This window comes from Chionomys nivalis, chromosome 11 (genome assembly GCF_950005125.1).
Source record: "Chionomys nivalis chromosome 11, mChiNiv1.1, whole genome shotgun sequence".
Lineage (NCBI taxonomy): Eukaryota > Metazoa > Chordata > Mammalia > Rodentia > Cricetidae > Chionomys > Chionomys nivalis.
In genome coordinates this window covers 80696604-80712866 of record NC_080096.1, presented here as the reverse complement: position 1 = coordinate 80712866, position 16263 = coordinate 80696604, and positions in this window count along the sequence as shown.

Genomic DNA, 16263 nt, shown 5'->3' with positions numbered 1-16263 from the left:
CCCTGTGTCCAAAAGCAAGAGCAATGGTTCCTAAGGAATAACATTGGAAGCTGACCTGTAGCCTCCATGTACCTGTAACATTCACATGAACATTCACACCACACACACCCCTTTCTCAAAAGGAATGACTAGGTTCACAGAGGGAGGGAGAGAGACAGATTTCTCCCCTCCCCCATTCTTGCTCTCCAACTGTCTGTGCTGACACTATGCTGGGCCCATACAGGTTTCCTTGAATGTTTTCTTACCTTCTCTGGCTCTGTCTTTCTAGTCTCTGACCTCTGGCCATCTGGCTTCATCTCCTTGTGTAAAACTTGCCGATAGCTCAGCAGTCCACCAACATACTCTCTAGAGACCCAAGTCCAGGCCCTGTGACCTAATTATTTAATTACCTACCTAACTCTACTTATTTACAAGTGTGTGAATGTGTATAATTTTTCCCTACCTTGTGAGATAACAGAATATCCAAGCCACTATGTACTTTCTCATTCTCTCCATTCTATCTGCATGATTTAGGGCTGGGTCTATAAATGGTCAACTCTCAATCAATGGGTCGTCTTGGTGTTTATAGAACAAGAACGTTCTAGAGGGTTGTGTGATGACATTTCTGTCTCTTTTGCTTTTCACTGTTTTCTATGTCCCACCTTCCATACTTATCTCCCAAGCCCTACTCCTACTCCAGCATGCTCTAGTGAAATTCTCCATTGGTGTCCTTCTAGTGTATTAGTAGCTGCTAAGGTAACAGTTGCTTCCAGCACCTGACACTGTGATAAACAAGCTAATCTCTCATCCTTTGATGAGTAAACATTGTTTTGAAAAAGTAGGGAGGACACAGCTGTGGCTTCCCACCTTTCATTGCTTCCTAGTAGCATGCAGTTTGGGAACTCCATCATACCTAGGAGCACTTAAGGGGTGTTCTCCAGCTCAGCACCATTGGCATCAGCATCATTAGGGAAAGAGTGAAATTTAAAAGCTCCTGGAGCTACTGAAGTAATTGCTTGAGTTGGCATCAGGGAATACATGTTTGGGAAAGCACCTCAGAGTATCCTGGGAAGTTTGACAAACAGGGGGATAATGAGTAAGAAAGAGCCTCTAAGGTCAGCTTTGGGCAGGTATGATATAGTGGTATTCTGTACTACTATGCAGCTGTGAAAAGTGAAGAATAAAGTTAGTCTACAGAGTCATATAGTTGGGAAGTGCTGGTATGAGGACTGTTTTTCCGGTACTTTGGTGAGCCATCTGTCTAACCTCAGTTACAACTGTGGGATCTAAACCTACTGTTGCTCATGAAGATGGAGATATATCTAGAACAAAATGGAGATAATTTTTTATCTATAGCTTGTTTGAAATATCTTTATGTAATAAAGACTTTAAAAATATGTAGTATATGTGAAAGGGGATGAATTCACCTAAGGTATGTTTTAAGCAACAAAGCCCAGAACTAAACTACTTTTGGAGGAGGACTTGAGAGCCTTCAGTCTTTCTGGGGCTAGCTTCAAGAACTTGGACAATAGACTTGGCAGTTTTCTAAGAGTCATTGTGAGTGAAACAGTGACAGGTTAGGAGCATGGTCAGTGAAATATGGCCCATGTTTAAATCTGACAATCACCTATTTTATTCCATAAAGTTTTATTGAAATAGTCATGAACATTTGTTTATGTACTTTCTGTGGCTGTGTTTTTTTGTTTTTTTTTTTTTTTTTTTTTTTTTTTTTTTTTTTATATATATAATGGTAGAGATAAGTAGCTGTAGTAGTGCTGTGGGACAATGGTCTGTACCCTGTCACTTGTATTTATAATAAATGCTGATTGGCCAGTAGCCAGACAGGAAGTATAGGCGGGGCAACCAGGCAGAATGTAGAGGCAGGGCAACAAGAATTCTGGAAAGATGGAAGCTTAAATCTACAGTCTTCATCCAGACACAGAAGAAGCCAGACACAGAGCAAGCAAGATGTGACTGCCTTGCCAAAAAAGATACCAAGCCACATGTTTAATACAGACAAGTATTATGGGTTAATATAAATTAAAAGAATTAATAAGAAGCCTGAGCTACTACGTCCATCAGTTTATAATTAATGTAGACCTCTGTGTGTTTCATTGGGACTGGACGGCTGAAGGACCTGGTTGGACAGAAACCTCAGTCAACACAATAAGGACATCATAGTCTTTACAATCTAAAATCTTTACTATTTAGCACCTTATAGAGTTTGGTGGCTACTGATTTAGAATGCTAAAATATACTCAAAGCAAAACAGTCAAGAAGGCTTGGGGGGAATAACAGAGACATATGAAGGGTTAAACTTCCTTCATAAATCCTTGTGAAAGTTTACCTTATTGACCAATACTTCATATAAGATTCTTTTGAGGGTTCTGCTGTTGTAGAGAAGCTATGTATATGGGTTGGCACAATATAAAAGCTGACTGTGGGAAAGAACTTAGCATCTGAGAATAAGGTGGGGTGAAAAGCATCTGGGAGAAACATATCATAGACACTCTCAGCTTTCCATGCCTTTGTTTATAGATTTCATGCAGAAGTTTTCTGACAATTAAAATTTACTGGTAATAATGGAAATGGTCAACATAAAGTCAGAGATTTAAACGGAAGGAGGTAAGGTTTATGAATTGAGAAATACATTTGAGTATGACGGTGTCTATAAGCTTCTTGGTCATCAGGGCCAAGAAAGGAGCATAGTGGGTTACATCACTCTTCTTTGCTCATGAAAAGCAAGGATCTCAAAAGTAGAAATGCACAATTTACTTGTTATAAAGACGCTTTGAAATATATAATATTTTTAAATGACTGAGGTTTGTTTAAAGCATGCCGTTCTGAATAAGTAGAATAACAACCAACTTTAACCAGTAGAAACATTGAAGCATGTTTTAAAAACAAATGTAGCTTTAGCCAGACCTGTCAGGACATGCTTATAATCTCAGTACCTGGACGACAGGGTCAGGAGCACCCAGAGTTTGGAACTAGTCCAGAGTACCCAGTGAGAACTTGCCTCAGCAAAGAAATTTACTTTCTTAATTAGTTCAGTGACACAAAACTAATGATAAAAATCGGAAAACCAAACAAAGAAACAAGAGATTAAAAAATATATTAATTCCCTGACCTCTTCCAGTTAGTTGGTATAGAAAACTCAAATGCTTGTAATTGTCCTTCAGAATACTGTTAGCATTGCATTTGTGTGGTAAGTTGAGGAAAGGGTTTTCCTTGCTGATAAGTAACAGTACAGGAAGAGGCATCCTCACTGAGCATGGGGAGTCTATGTGCAGGACACCATCAAGGCACATTGAGGGAGGCAAGCATCATCATATCATCAAGATAACAGTGAGGAGGGCGAACATCATCACATTATTGAGATGACAAAGATGGAGGTGAGCATCATCACATCACGGAGATAACCAAGAATCATCCTTTCTTGCATGGGGCTTATGGGCAGGCTGCTATGACGCTCATTTAAATAAGTACCTGTAAGATAACATGGATGGTGCTCTTAACGTTGGTCAGAGTGCTGTGTGCACACATGGGGAACTCGTGCTGATCTACCATTCTTTAGGGTTCATTTGTGGGGGTGGGGCGGCAGTATCTTTTTGACTTCTATACTAGCTGTAAATTACTAACAAGAAGGAATCCACCACCAATTCTTAGCAAAGCCACCCAACTCATTCCCCTTCTGGACTGAAATCTGTCAGCATCTGTTTTGCCTACAGAATCTGAGCTGGATCATTTTGCAAGGCTTCCTTTGCCTCCCTCTGCTTCTCATCTGATCCATCCTACTGAATCATTCCCTTCTTAGAGATGCAATGCTTTATTCCAACACATGTACCTGTCAACCTCTTCCATGACACTGCTTTGGTAACATCAGAAGCTCTTTCTTGCATCTCTCGTTCTTGAAACTCACCACAATTTTTTTATTTTAATTTTTGAAACCCTCATTCAAATTTATAACCTCTCTTTTAAAACAATATGTTTAGAAATTTTATTATTTATGTGTGTAAGTGTTTTGCCTGCATGCATGTCTTCACAGCACATATGTAACTGGTACCCGAGGAGGTCAGAAGCAGTCATGGGATTAACTCAGACTAGAGTTACAGATAATCATAAATTGATATGTGGGTATTGTGAATTAAACCTAGGTCCTCTGAAAGAGCAACAAGTGCTCTTAAACACTAGGCAATCAATCTTCCAACCTCATGGCATTTTTCTCTAGTTGTTGCTACACACACACACACACACACACATACACACACTCCTAAATATATAAATACAATCTGCTCAGACCAGGGAATGTTGATTGTATGTACATGTTTTAAGTTCTTGTTCAAATATTGCCATTCTTTTATCCTTCACTTCCAGTAAATAATAAAACTCTTGCTTTTCTCTTTTTGTTATTTTTTTTTTTAAAAATGTGTAACCCAAGCTGACCTCAAACTCATGATCCTCCTGTCTCTACCTCCTTCAGCAAATCCTACTGTGTGCATCACTACAACTGACCTCTCCTCTGTTAGGGTTTATAGCATGCTTCTTTCTCTGGTTACTAGTAATACTTAGAAGAAGAACAATTATTTCTATAGATTCAACAACTTGTCTGCATTTTGGTAAACTTCAAGTGTGTGTTATTCCCTCCTGAATATATTTGTTCACTGTTTTGGTAATTTTACAACAATCCTGAGTGCCAGCTTTTATATATGTTCCCCTGTGCTGGCCCTCCCCATGGTAGCCCTTCCTTTGCATAGCAAACATGCATGTCTTCTAAAGAGAAGAGCCCGAAACTCTCACACTGCTGACAGAATGGATGCCTGGTAACCACTGTGAAGAGTTGGACAAACCAGTGTCATTTACAGAGAGGGGGAAGTGAGGAGGGCAAAGAGGGCCATACATTTTGGAAGTTTTGGGTGTGAGAGTTGTTTTTGATTTGTTTTATTTATTATTAGTCATATTAGTATTATTTACTATTATTAGACAGGATTTACCTTGTAGTTTAGGCTGGTTTCAAACTTATGATGCTCCTGCCTCAGCTACCTCAGTTCTGGAACCATATGATTATACAATGACACTTAGTAGAAATCGTTTTGCTGTTGTTTTTACAAAAATAGCTCTTTTGTGGCCCAACTAATGAAATCGTTCTTTCTTTCTTTCTTTCTTTCTTTCTTTCTTTCTTTCTTTCTTTCTTTCTTTCATTCATTCTTTCTTTCTTTCTTTTTGTTTGCTTGTTTGGTTGGTAGGTTTTATTTTGCTTTTAGAGATACAGGTTTTTTTTTAATTTATTAAAGATTTTTGCCTCCTCCCCACCACCGCCTCCCATTTCCCTCCCCCTCCCCCAATCAAATCCCCCTCCCTCATCAGCCCGAAGAGCAGTCAGGGTTTCCTGCCCTTTGGGAAGTCCAAGGACCTCCCACCTCCTTCCAGGTCTAGTAAGGTGAGCATCCAAACTGCCTAGGCTCCCATAAAGCCAGTACATGCAGTAGGATCAAAACCCAGTGCCATTGTTCTTGACTTCTCAGCAGTCCTCATTGTCCGCTATGTTCAGCGAGTCCAGTTTTATCCCATGCTTTTTTAGACCCAGTCCATGGGATGTACTCACTCATAACTGGTTTCTAGCCATAAATAAAGGACATTGAGCCTATAATTCGTGATCCTAGAGAAATTAAATAAGAAGGTGAACCCAAAGAAAAACATATAGTCATCCTCCTGGATATTAACCTTCATCAGGCGATGAAAGGAGACAGAGACAGAGACCCACATTGGAGCACCGGACTGAAATCCCAAGGTCCAAATCAGGAGCGGAAGGAGAGAGAACATGAGCAAGGAACTCAGGACCGCGAGGGGTGCACCCACATACTGAGACAATGGGGATGATCTTTCGGGAACTCACCAAGGCCAGCTGGACAGGGTCTAACGAAATATTTAATGTGAGCAGTCTCGTTGCACACTGTATTGGACGCATAGAGAATCATGGGAGGTGTGAGTAGACACCCATGCCCCACAGAACTCGTTTCTGATGCAGAATCAGGAAGTGACATTTTTCTCTTTTAAGTGGGCTACATTTTCTTCTTTCAGTTTCTAGGAAATAGGTAAGCTCAACAGTCATGACTTTGAAGTAAAACTCCATTTATCTGCAGATGGTTAGGGCAGTCAGGTAAAGCCTCGGTCAGCTCTGCTAGCCGGGCAGGAGGGGCATATTAACGACTGGGAAAGACCAAGCCAGGGAGGAACAGGTGAACACAAGAGACTACACCAATGCGTTTTGCACAGTGATTATTTTTACTGAGAACAAAAACATCCTTACCCAACTTTACCTTTTCTAATAGTGATCTTTCAGCTATGAAATGCAGAGCACACTGGTAGGCTAAAAAATGCGCAAGTGTGCAAATGTACTTATTACCTGTGGGTCATGGGGCTAGAGATACAACTTTGTGGGGACCCAAGTTAGAAACCTTAGGTGGAGGGTCTTGCTGAGAAATCTTGCCTCGATGAAATGTTAGAAGCTGGTGGGTATTTAAAAATCACTCATAAAGGAATCCAGAGAATATAGAGCCAAGCTCGTGTCTCCCTCTACTTCTATTTCAAAGCAAGCATTTGATGAGAGCCCCAGGTGGGGCAGGTCCTTGCAGTCTTTGAGCTGGGGAGGCATCCAGTCATCCCAAATCTTGGTTGCTTTCATTGGAATATAGTGGTCATTTTACTTTTGGTATGGTTTGGGTTGGGAGGAAGTTGTGGACTGGAGAAACGTTGGGATCCCTCCAAGTCCAAAGTGGGTACATTTTGCATTTTTCAGAATATACTTGAACTTTTCTTTTGTTGATTTGAAGTGTTAGACACATTGGAAGATCATCGCACATAGGCCACACATCTAGACACACCAGTCATTCATACATACATACGTATGTATGTATGTATGTATATACCTAGGTATAAATGGAACTGTTCTAGTCAAACTGATGGACATGGATGGCCCCTCTAGGTATGGACTATTTTTGTTTCAGTGAAAACACATGATTCACCAGTCCACAGAGAGTCTTGCCTACGTGTGGGAGGGAAGGCTGTAATGAAACATTGACTTCAGCTTCCAGATAGAGATGGGGAAATCAGGAGCTGTGTATGATCATCTCTTCATGTGTGAGCAACACAGGTGAGTAATTTGGGGCTAGAGAGGATATGACTTTCTAGTCTCATTCTCTAAACTGAGAAAAAGGTGGGCCTGAAACTTTTGATCCTTTTCTTTCTTTTTCTAATGTTCTAACACATGTCTTCAAATGCGTCAAGGCAGTACAAGGATAAGCACCCACAAACTGCTAACCTTTAAATATCAAAACTATCAATTTATTTCTCATTTCTGTGAGATGTAATCTGTGGCAGGTAGTTCCAGAAGCCTCGAAAGTGGGGAGCAGGCTTTAGTAAATTCCCTTTCAATTTAACCAGTTACTTAAGATGCTGACTTTCACAAAGGAAAGGGTTGTTTTGTCCATGTTTCTAGTGATTCCAGCTCATGATATGGTAGAGCCATTTTTTTTTATGACTAAGTGGAGGCTCAGATGTTAATGGCAGGGAACCTATGGAAGAACAAACTGCTCTCATAGTCAAGAGGCCAAAGAGGAAGGAGGAGGGAATGGCACACTTTCTTTTTAGAGCATGCATCGATGCCCTTATGACCTCTCGCTTGGTTCAACTCTCTAAGGGTTCTGTTAATCCCCAACAGCAACAACCTGGAACCAAGCCTTTGGCAAGTGAATAAAAGCAACATCAATGTTCAAACCTTTGCAGCAAGGTAACTGTGGAACATCACACATGCAATAGTCTCTGGGGCACATTTGGGAGTTACTGTACTGCTGCCTGCATTCTATAGATGGAAACGAATCTGACCCCAATCCAAGTACAAGTGATGCTGGGAAATACAATGTGTGTGCATATGTATGTGCATGTGTGTGTGCGTATGTATATGTGCATCTGTGTGCATGTGTGTATTCATGTATATGTGCATGTGTGCGCATGCATGTATGTGTGCACGTGTGTATGTGCACATGTGTGTATGTGCATGTGTGTATGTGTGCGTGTGTATGTGTGTGTATGTGTATCCTGCAAGAAGAAATACTGTGGTGATCATAAAGCATTTTTCACTAGTTTTGAAAATTATGTTTTGCTAGATGTGGTGGCACATGCCTTTAATCCCACCACTTGAGAGGCAGAGGCAGGTGGATCTCTGTGATTTTGAGGCCAGCATGTTCTACAGAGCTATTGCATAGAGAAACCCTGTCTCAAAAAAGAAAGTTAAAGAGAAAAGAAAGAAAGAAAGAAAGAAAGAAAGAAAGAGAAAGAAAATTATGCTTTAAGACCTGGCCTTGGCAACTAATAGGAAATTCTTTAATAAGACTGAAGTTCTCATGGTCACATGCTTGAAAGAAAGAATCTCACACTCCAATTTTTATTTCTTTTTTTTTTTTTTTTTTTTTTTGGTTTTTCGAGACAAGGTTTCTCTGTGGTTTTGGAGCCTGTCCTGGAACTCGCTCTTGTAGACCAGGCTGGTCTCGAACTCACAGAGATCCGCCTGCCTCTGCCTCCCGAGTGCTGGGATTAAAGGCGTGCGCCACCACCGCCCGGCCTCACACTCCAATTTTTAATAGGAGACCATGAGCCTGCTTGGGCGGCTGTAATAAAATAAAGATTAAAGATGAACTAAACATCAGACATTTATTTCTCTCCTGTCTTGTGCTAGCATGCTTGACTTCTGATGGAGGAGTTACTTTCATTTAATAAAGAAACTGCCTTGGCCCATTTATAGGCCAGCCCTTAGGTGGGTGGAGTAAACAGACAGAATGCTGGGAGAAAGGAACAGAGTCAGTGAGTCGCCATGATTCTCCCACTCCAGACAGACGCAGGTTAAGATCTGCCCTGGTAAGCCAACTCGTTGTGCTACACAGAATATTAGAAATGGGTTAGATCAATATGTAAGAGCTAGCCAATAAGAGACTGGAACTAATGGGCCAGGCAGTGATTAAAAGAATACAGTTTCCGTGTAATTATTTCGGGGCATAAGCTAGCCATGTGGGCGGCTGGGTGCTGGGGACACAGCCCCGCAGCTCCTATTACCACAGACTTCTGGGGACTTCTGTCTTGAAGACAAATGTCCTCTGCTGTGCTCACAGGGGAGAGAAAGGGCTAATCATAAGAACCTCTCCCCCATAATATTATGTAAGCCCAAGAGCCTCCAAATTCTTTACCTCTGAACGACAGCATATTGGATAAGCCATTCAGCACACAAATTTGGAGAGGACAGAAGTTTTTTCTCCATAGCATGTTTTCTTGCATTTTTATTCCCCATCCCAGGACACTTCATGATTTGAAATATGCTTCAGTGGGCTCTGGCCCTCTTGTGGTTCTGAAAACTGGAATTTCTATTCATGTGGCTTCTTGATGCCTTAGTTTTCTTAACTGTCTCTCTTTAGACGCCTTCAAAGAGTGGGAAGTGAGGAGATGAATGTAAACAATGTGATTGTCATGACACAGGCTGAGAGGGAGAATTGCTTTTCTCTTCTTCCAGTGTCTTCTGAGCACTAAGTCCAAAGCAATTTTCTAGAAACTCGATACAATGGTGACCAATAATTCATGCACTTGCTGAACAGTCCTCTTGGGATTTTCTTTCTTAGAGACTTGTATTACTTTTGTGCTTTTTGTTTAATGATGTAGTCTTATTAATTTGGTGTAAAAAAGGAAACAGGATATTATATATGCACACACACACACCTATAAGGGCAACTGGTCCCCTTTGATAATGGACATAGGACTTTATGGGGTGGGAATAATACTTGCACAGAGACTTGGAGATCAGGTGATTTTATTACATTTCTCATTGTGACACAAATCACTCAGGGGAGGAAGGTTTACTGTGGCTGACATCTGGAGGGCATGGCGGCAGGAGGCTCACATCGCAGCTGCAGCCAGGGAGCAGAGAGATGAGTGCTGCTCCTCATGCTTTCCTCTCCCCATCTTGTATTCTGTCTAGGACTCCCGGCCCATGAGATGGTAGCACTGACATACAAGGCAGGTCTTCATTGTTCAGTTAAACTTTTCTAGAAACACCCTTGGTGGCATGCTCAGAAGTGTTATCTCATCTCCTTGGTGACGCCAAATGTAGCCAACTAGACACTGAGGTTTACTCCTTGCAAAGAATAATTAGGAAAAAGATAATAATATTGATGATAATAATAGCACTTATTGAACTCTTACTATGTTCTGAGCCTTATACTAAGTGATTTTTATGTATTGTTTAGGTCATTTAATCACCGTGGCCTAGTTATTATCTTTTTGTTTATAGTTTTTTATTGTTTTTTGGAGAAGGAAAAGTGCATTTCACAGTAAAAAGGAGGAAGTGCAGACTTCCTATGTTTGGAAAGATTATGTGTCACGAGTCATTTGAGAAACTGAAGGAAAGTATCTGGGATCATACCCAACAAAATGCTAAAGTAAAATTATTTGCTGCCCATTAAAGTATGTTTATGTTGGAGAAAGTAGGAAAGAAGAAAATTTGGAAGTTTGTGTTTGTATGTCAAATACAACTATATAAAATGCATTAATATACGTGCCGGTGAAGTTTAGCTGCCAGCTTGGCACTACCTTGAATCGCCTATGAAGAGTCTTCATTGGAAATTAATAGGTCAGGTTGATTATTCTGATTTTTAGTGGATATAGGAAGACCTAGCCCACGTTGGGCGACACCACTCCCTAGGCTGATCCCTGATGAAGAAGAAAGCATGATGTGTTTGTTCCTTTTGTTCTTCTTTATGTCCAGCCTCGACATTCCCACATTGATAGAAGAGAACCTGAAATTGTAAGCCAAATCAAACAAACCCTTTCCTTCTCTAATTGCTTTAAGTCAGTCAGGGCATTCTATCACAGCAACATAAGTGAAATTAACATGTAATATAGCGTGACGTCATGGAAAACTTAATTAGAAGATTTTGTGTGGAGCCCTCACAACATTACTACAAGGCTCCAGGGAAATATAGGTTTGGGGAAAATGTGTAGAACTGTTAAGAATAGATTTTCTAGTATCTTTCTTCCTTTGAAGGAGAGATAAAGGTGTTATAAGGTTAGTGTTCAAAGAGGAGTCTTCTGTTGACATAACCTGCACTGTGGACTAAAGACAACGATCTGATTTAATGTGCTTTGTCATGGCTCATCTAGCTGCGTGTTTTTATGGGAAGGTGATTGGAAAACTTCCCCATCTGTTTTAGAATTTAGTCTGTTCTGTTTGAAGTTAGAGGGTAAGCTTTGCGTCAGGCGGCATTCCCACACTGACTTGACTGAAGTATGAAAAGTTCTGGTATTTCTTAATTTCAGATCTAACGTTTATCCCTTTGAAGCTGAGATTTCTAAATGTATAATTGCATATGCATCGCAATCTGATGATGGCCCATGTCAACCATACAGAAAAGTCCTCTCTATGGCAAATATTTAGCATCTTCAATAGGTTGGATTGTGGGGAACCCAGAATGTGCTTGTGAAACGAGGTTTATGATATTGTGCCCATGAGATGTACACTTGAAAGGTGCTTATGAAATCAGCCAAAAAGTCAAGTAAAGAAGTGGAAATTTTGCTGACTACTAAGAAGAAAATAGATGAGCTGCTGGGAGACATGTAAACAAGTCTTGTTAGACTGAGAAGTGTGCTGGGTACCCGTTTCACCACCCCTTAGCCCAGGGAGCCTGATCTGCATGGGTTTCCTGAAGATCTCTCTCCTCTCTGCTGTGAATTTGCTCTCCAGATGGTGGGAGGAAAATAGCTGGGTATTCCCTATCAGATTCTTATGAGACACTCCAACTTGAGTGAAATCCTGTACTGAATGCTACTGATTTGTTTGTTTTTGAGACAGGGTCTTGCTGTGTATTCACAGATGTTTCGGACTTTGCTATGTAGACCAGGCTAGACTCAAACCCGCAGAGATTCTGTCCCCTTAGTGCTAGAATTAAAAGTACCCCCTCCTGCTTCAGTCCTCTTCCTGTTATCACTAGCCACGGTACCTATATTGTCTCTTCCTCTTCCTGGTGTCTCTAAACCCCACCTGTTCTGTTTATAGCTGTTTATGAACATTTTACCCCATTTGTCTACAACATCTTGTTCCTGACATTACCCCAATGGATGTATACTTCAAAGGGTCTTTCGAGTATATGATTTTTTGTATTGAAACCCAAAATGTCAGAATTTATAGATTATGTACTTAATGGGAGGAAGTGAGTTTTAGAAAATATGTCAAAATGTATCTGATGGTCTTGAGGCTGGACAAGTTTCTATGTTCCTGATTCATGGTGGGGAGGTTTGTACATATAGGGACAAAGAGGATGTAGTTCTAGAAGAGGCTGGAAATGGACAGTGACAGTGGAAGGAATTTATTTTCAGTCTGAGTGAAGTAAATGGATGGATTTAGGAAGGAGGGTGCTATAATCAGATTGATTTCATCATCCTATTAAATGCTCAAAAGCATCAATGAACACTACTTGTATCTGGGATCTATATAGATTACCAGGGAGGGGAGGGCATCTCCACAGGCATTAAAGGCCTAATTCTTCCTAGCAGAATCCTGGACCATAGGGAGACAGATGTATACAAAATGTTAGCAGATGACTGGGGCAAAGCAATATCTAACACCGCCACAGATGAGGTGACTATGGAGGGTTTGGTCAGGGTGCGAGCGTGTGACTGGGACTTTGCGAGACAGATAGATAGGTCTTGGCTACCAACAGTGGAAACACAGACCAGAGAAAGGAGAGCAGTGCAAAAAGAGGAACATGGGATGTACTCACTCATAATCGGTTTCTAGCCATAAAATAAAAGACATTAAGCATATAATGTGTGATCCTATAGAAGCTAAATAAGAAAGTGAACCCAAAGAAAATCATATAGTCATCCGCATGGAGAGGGGGAAGTAGACAAGATTCCAGGGCAAAACTGGGAACTTGCGGGTGAGGTGGCATGGGGCAAAGGGGAAATGGGATGAGAAATATGAGAAGGGGAGGATGGGAGGAGCTCGGAGGATTGGGATGGTTGGGATATAGGAAGGATGGATACGGGAGCAGCGAAGTATATATCCTATCTAAGGGAGCCATCTTAGGGTTGACAAGAGACTTGACTCTTGAGGGGTTCGCAGGTGTCCAGGAATATGTCCCCAGCTGGTACCTTGGGCAACTAAGGAGAGGGAACCTGAAATGACCCTATCCTATACTGATGAATATCTTGCATGTCACCTTAGAACCTTCATCTGGCGATGGATCGAGGTAGAGTCTCAATTTGGAGCAACGGTCTGAGCTCTTAAGGTCCAAATGAGGAGCAGAAGGAGGGAGAACATGAGCAAAAAATCAGGACCACGAGGGATGCACCCACCCACTGTGACAGTGGAACTGATTTATTGGGAGCCCACCAAGGCCAGCTGGTCTGGGACTGAATAAGCATGGGTTGATTCCGGACTCTCTGAGCATGGCGGTCAATGAAGACTGATGAGAAGCCAAGGACAATGGCACTAGGTTTCGATCCTAATACATGAACTGGCTTTGTGGGAGCTTAGCCTGTTTGGACGCTCACCTTTCTGGACGTAGATAGAAGGACCTTGGTCTTCCCGCAGGGCAGGGAATTTGGACTGCTCTTCAGTATCGAGAGGGAGGGGGAATGGAGTGGGGGGAGGAGAAGAGGAGTGGGGATAGGGGGAGGGAAGTGGGGGGAGGGCAATATTTGGGAGGAGGGGAGGGAAATGGGAAATGGGGAGCAGGTGGAAATTTTAATTAAAAAAGAATAAAAATAAATAAATAAGTAAAAAAAAAAAAAAAAAAGAAAAAGAAAGGAGAGCAGTGTTGGGCATTGCCAGTCAAAGCAATTGGTGTGTGAACCAAAGAGACCGCACATGCCTTTCATCAGGATGTTTTGCCGTCGGCTACTTGGAATCAGTGGGAAGCTGCTAGAGGAGCCATGAGAGGAAAAGCAGGTTGACAAACTGAAGAGAGACAAGGCGTCCCCCATGAGTACAGTAATTCCAGGGAAGAGAGTTAGGGCTTTATGCTGTGGACAGTGGTGAGTCATGCAACTCTGCTTTAAATTTAAAAATTTTGTTTATTTGTTTACTTTTGATCACTTCATAGGTGAGTACAGCACTCAGAATGCAGGTAAGAATTACACTGCTTTAGGAAAGTGACAGTAGTGAGTTCTCCTCTTGGGCTAAGACTTCACCAGCCACAGGCGTTGAAGCTAGGGCTATGGTAGCAGACATGGTGTACTTCCTATTGAATTGGCCTTAAGTCCAAGAAGATAGTTGTTGGTAACCCCCAAAACATAAGTGCTTCTGTTGAGACCCTGAATATAATTTGCAATGCTGCTCTTTGCTGTGGTTTGTAGACTTTCTAGCTGGGTAGGACTTTGAACTGCTTATTTCCTTGAGGGCGTGAACAGTGCCTTCAGATATGAGAACTAATCTTCAGGATCAGGCTTCCAGACTAGCTGGAATTCCTCCAAGTCCTGTGCCTGAAGCAGGTGGTGTCTTCAGCAATACGGTCTTACTGCAAATTTTGAGAGGCAATAGCCAGTGTCGTTTCTGGAGTCTCTTGGAGTCCTCTGATAAATGGCTTCAAGGGATGTATCTCATGGCTAACAATGAAGTGTTTGTTAGGTGTTTTTTGGCTCTTGTGAAGATCATTAGCACCCCAAATGGCATAGCTTGACTCTCTCTCTCTCTCTCTCTCTCTCTCTCTCTCTCTCTATATATATATATATATATATATATATATATATATATATGGGGGGGCGTGCGTGTGTAAAATAAGCATATATATCCATACATATATGTATTTTAAACACAAAATGTTTTCCCATGACTTTTTACTCATTCTTACTCCTCCATCCCTTTTCTCCCTCCCCCTCCCTCAGTATTGCTCTCTCTTTTGTTTCCCAAGATAAAGTCCCCAGTTGTTTTCTCCTTCCCCACTTCACTCCCTCTGAGTCCTCCTGCTTTCCTATGTAGAGTTCCTTCTTGACCCTACCTCTGTCCCTTTTACTTCTCTTGTTTGTATGCTTACTCCAACTTATTTAAAGATTTAGAAATGTGAATCACAAATAAGAAAGAATTCCGGGACGAAGTTTGTGATAGTTCTTTTAAGCTATGTGCTCTGAGGTTCATCTAGTTAAATCTCACTGGAGAACATTTCTACAGCACCAGTGGATTGGGAGTGGGGCATGCTGTCTTGGCCTTTAATAGTTTGGGTTTTGTAATGATACCTAGGCAATCAGATTTATTTCATTGTCTGCATGTCTGATATGAGATTCTAGTTTGCCTCTGTTGAGAGGAAGTTTACTTCTATTTTTATTGTTGCCCAAGTTTGTTTGATTTAAGATTACCTATGAAGAATCGGTAGGTGGATCCTTCAGATACTCAGTATGGATTATGGATTGGAAGGACAGGGTGATTCCAGTTCATCAGTAAACAGGAAAGAATGTGAGTGGGATAAATGACAAGATCTACTCAGGCTGGTGTGCCAGCTGTTCTACCGAAGCTGTGTCTGGGACTGCGAGGATACTGTGGTTGGTTAGGGATCATGGACACTGCTGTGGCTTGAATGAAAACTACACCCACAGACTCATAAGTCTGAATACTTGCTTCCCAGTTACTGGAACTGTTTGGGAAGGATTAAGAGGTGTGGCCTTGCTGGAGGAGATGTGTCACTGCGGGCAGGCTTTTAGATTCCAAAAGACTTGTGATATTCGTAGTGTCTCTCTTTTTGCCTCTACCTCAAATCAAGATATACACTCTCAGCTCCACAATTATGGACTCTTACCCCCTGATACTCTGAACTGAAATTAATGCTTTCTTATAAGTTACCTTGAACACAGTATTTTATTACAGTAATAGAAGAATCACTAAAATAGGTACCCACCAAGAGATGCCAGTCTGCAGCGCAGTCTACAGATGGAGGCTAAGCCTGAGGATTGGAGGTGGCACAGGCAGGTAAACTCCCAGAGATTCACCAGCCTAGGCACAAATGTGTATCCCAGACTAGGCCTGGAGGGTAGACATGGTACAGGTAGGCTAGGACCCAAGGAACTCACAGATTCGGCCAGCTGGCAGGATGTGTTGCCTGGGCTAAGCCAAGATGTTGGGCAACAGTACAGGCAGGACTCACCAGAGCCCAGGATGTGCTGCATGGGCTAGGTTTGGAGCTTGGGGAGGGTACGGGGGACTAGGGTTAGGTGAGCTCATCAGACTGGGTTGGAACACAGGATGTGTAACCT